Genomic DNA, 4,572 nt, shown 5'->3' on the forward strand with positions numbered 1-4,572 from the left:
TCCGGCCCGCACTGACTGTTGCATCCTAGTCCTTACCGCCAAGGAACCAGTTGGTTCGGTTGAACCTGGACAGTAGCCAAAGGGACATCTTGACTAGTCTTCAACAGAATCCGCACCTTTGACTCATTTATCAATTCTAGTCAAAATTTATATTTCCTATGTATTGTTTTCTTCATTTTCATTAAGTATCTTTGACTACAAAACTCTATAAGTATGGAACTCCATTTCATGAATAGACATCGAATTTCCTTTTATCTTTTTGAGTCTTTACACTTTGTTCTTCGATTAGAACATCTCTTTTTTCATGGTGTGGTTAGCTCAAAGCAAACTTCTCTTTCCCGTTGGACTTGTGCGTCATATCAAGCAGCGGATCGAGATCGCCCTTTTGTTGGACCGGTGCGTCCCATCCGGCAATAGATTGGCTCGGGAATATCGAAGGCCATTCCGCAACCTTCGTGCGACCCTTCATTCCATCCAGTTCTCCATTGGAGTTCATATTAAACCCTTACCAGTCGACTGATCCTTTCCTAGGACGTATCAGGTTAACTAAACACCTTGAACTGCCTCCACTATATGAGAAAGTCGAACTTTCTTCGGAATCAACTTCGTTTCAGAAGCGCTCTTTCAATAAATCGTAAAAAGCTTAAGTCGGAAAATGGCCCAAAAGGTTCCAAAACGTGGCTAAAAGCCCACTCACGATTTTATACGAAATCAAGCCCAATCGTTATGACGGTTTATCTTTTATTATGCAGAAGAAGATAAATGTCAAGTTCGAAGGATAAATGTGAAGTTTCCAAAGATAAACACAAAGATCGAAGGAAAATGGAATATTTCCGAGAAGCGATAAACTCAACCGAAGGCAGAAAGGGAAAGAGCAAACCGCCGCTAGGAGGAGTATATAAGGACGTCGAGGTTGAAGAGGCAAGGAAACAATTCTTTTTACTCTTAGAACTCTTTGCACTTAGAAACTTTAGGCATTATTCTCGAAATGTTATGTTTCTATGACTGGCACTCGATTACAAGACGAATTTGCAAAGGCGGTTCGATCTCTTATTCTACTCTGTCAATCGAACTACGTTCGGCTTGATCCTCGAAAGGGGTACGTAGGCAGCCTTTCATAAGGTTCAGTCCGAAATCTATCAAAACCTTTTTCGTATCTTTTTCGTCTTCTGTTTTCGAGCTGCGACTCAACTAGGTTTAACGATTTAGGTTGCTAGAACTAGGTAATTCGCTGACAACTCTTGTTGCCGAAGCTTTCATAATCTCTTGTAATGATCGCAACGCTCTTACGCGGATTCGAAATAAGATCCACCTTTTCTATAAATTCATTTTCTTATCTTTTCATATTTTCCGCATTTATTTGGTCACATGTCGTTGGCTCTCGCAGAGAATCCGAGACCTCAAGGAAAGTCAGGGTTTCTTGACTTTCCTCCGATTACGGAAATCGACTGTGCGAATTTCGGTTTCTACAGTTTGGCGCTAGAAGGAGGCGGGGGGTTACGGATTACCCTTACTAATGGCCACAAAACGCTTGATCAAAACGATATCTGGAAATATGAAATACAAATTCGCAGCACTAACTGCTCCTATGCCCAACGCTTACGCAAACGCCGTAGTTCTCAACAAAATCGAAAACCTAGTCGCGACTTTTCGCCACGAGAAGAGCACCGAAATGAGTTCGCGATTTTTCTGCCTAAACAGAAAGGGCAACGATAAATTTTATCAAACCCCGTAAGATTCGGCTAATTACCGAGCTAAAGAAGTCTCAACCCATAAGGGTTTTACCAAAAGACATTTTTCGAAAATTTTTCGGAAAAATAAAACTTGCTCTCCCCAAAACCGCGGAAAACCCTAGGTTAATCGCGGAAAAAGGAAGCACAACAAATCAGGTACATAACTCACCGCTGTACTTCTTCCGAGTATCTTTAAGAAAAACCCTAGATTACTCGTGGAAAATGGAAACACAACAAATCGGGTACACGATTCACCGATGTACTTCTTCCAAATAACTTTCAGATGAAGCCTAGACTACTCCCGGAAATTGAAGCACAGCAAATCGGGTTGTCAATCCCCCACGGCTGTACTTCTTCCGATCATCTTGCAGAGAAACAAAGTTGAATTCTATAAAATCTCTCAAAAAATAAAACGGCTGACGAAGACTAAACTAAGCAAAACGAGAGATCGTATCCCTCACTGCGAAAACGTTTTCTGAAACCTAAGATTTCGTAAGAATTCAAGTATCACTTCTATAGTAACAAATTCCGCGAGTTGTCGATGTTTGTCACCTAACTTTTACTTCGGAAAAAACTACTCCGAACTTCCACGGATCAATCCCACAGATAAGAGATAAACTTCTGATTAAGTTTGGTCGCAATAACCTCGTCACGGCTCTCATACATCCAAAAATGTAAAACATCTTTACGGAACAAATCTCGTAAAAATTATGCTCGACAACATCATGCGAAATAACCTTTGTAAAATTAAGCACGGCAACATTTTACGAAACAACTTTCGTAAAATGAAAATCCATAACATTTTGCGGAATAACTTCTTTTAAATTAAACTCGATATTATTTTTCGGAAAAACTTTCGTAAAACTAAAGTTGGCAACAGTTTACAAAACAGCTTTCGTAAAATTAAAATCGACATTATTTTACGAGACATTATTCGTAGAGTTAAACATGGTTGTATTTTATGATACAATTTTCGTAGAATAAGTTTGACAATTTTTACGAAATGACTCTCGTAAATAAAACTCAAAACTATTCGACAACCTTCGAAAATCTAACGACGATCGTAGAAAAAGACTCTCGGATATGGAAAGAGATGGAGCGAAATCCAAAAATCAAAATCCGGCCATCCGTCCTCTCCACGGTCTCACCATCCTTCCTCTCCTGCCTTGATCTATCCCAAAAACCTCATCACCCGGCGAGTCTTCCTGATCATCCTCGGCATCTCTTGATCGTCACTGGCTATTCCTAAACGCTAAAAAGTTTTCGAAGATATGCTTATTCATTTTCGTAAATCCAATGATACTAAGACTGAAACGTGGCTCACGAAAACCGCAAGATTGGCATCAGCCTAAATGCAGCCAGGAAAGCAGAAAAATCCAGGAAGAATCAATATTCTTGCTATTCGAAATGGGCAGACAGACACGAAAAGAGTAAGGGCAAATGAGCAAGCAAAACGGAGAAGAGGCAAACCCGGATCTTCGAGAGAACTAAGGTATGTCCGAATTGAAATTTTTGAAATCAGACTTGGAATTTTCGTAGGAAATTATTAGGAAATAAAAACGCTTTTGAGACCGCCATAGAACTTTAGAGAACTTAAAACCTAGGTGGATAGTCTAGCGAACTAAGTCTTAGGCGATTTTTCCTATCTCGATATATTGTTCCATAACTGTTCAACCAGATCTTGCAAACCGATCTAAAGAAATGATCGCCACGCACATTCAGGTCGCTTCTTAAAGAAAGAAAGAACTAGAGATACAAACATCGTCTTAAAACCGATTCGTTTCTAACAACTTTCTTAAAACCGACATATTCCAAGTCGTCACTACAAGAAATATCGGTATTAATAGCACCCGATAAACGCTATCATATCATTTTCATAGCGTTTCGAAGAATGCCGTGACAGCCGCAGCTATAATAGACCCCCCCCCCTAGCGTAGCATTTTTCGCGTGCTGTAACAATATACAGATATTATAGCGTTGGTCATGTGTTATATTATACCTATTTATAGCGATTTCTTTTCGCTATTTAAATATTTTATGTGGCACTTTACGTGTGCCATAAAATATTTTGTTATGACATTTGTTTTTTGTCATGGAATACCTTTTTGTAACTCAGTAATTTATAATGACATATTTTCAGTGCTATGAATATTGATCGCTGAAAATAAAATAAAATTGATTATTATTATTAATTTTGAGATTTAATCTGGTTTAATATTAAAAATGGGTTTACAACTGATTTCGATATATATATTAAACCGGTTTATAAATTATTTCGGTTTATATTAAAAAATTGGTTTACAACTGATTTCGGTTTATAAAGTAAACCCAATTACAAATATTGTCGATTTACAAATTAAACCGGTTTACATACAAACCGGTTTAAAAACTAAATCTAGAAAAAAAAACCTAACTCTTTCGCACCTACCTCCTCCTCCGCACTGCCTCCCCTGCTCTGCCTCCTCTGCCGCACAACATCCATCTATGTAACCCAGTTTTCCAAAAACCTAACTTTAAGCCGCTACTCTCTCCTCCTTTCATGGCTGTCATAGCCGCCATCTCCATCACTACAGAGCTACGATTTCGCCTTACCTCCTTCTCCTTTAAGCTCCTATGCCTTGTTCACCTTCTTATTCCTCTGCCTTCGTCCCTTCTCTCTGTCTCCTGATATTCTTCATCTTCTGTTTATCTTGAAACCCAGATTTCAAAACACAAACATAAAAAGATTTAAACTTTCATGGCAAATCCTTTCCATCAACTTTCTATACCAAAAACAGTGACGAAACCAGAATCAAAAGAGAGAGAGAGAGAGAGAGAGAGAGAGAGAGAGAGAGAGAGA

This window comes from Brassica oleracea, chromosome C4 (genome assembly GCF_000695525.1).
Source record: "Brassica oleracea var. oleracea cultivar TO1000 chromosome C4, BOL, whole genome shotgun sequence".
In the NCBI taxonomy this organism is placed as follows: domain Eukaryota; kingdom Viridiplantae; phylum Streptophyta; class Magnoliopsida; order Brassicales; family Brassicaceae; genus Brassica; species Brassica oleracea.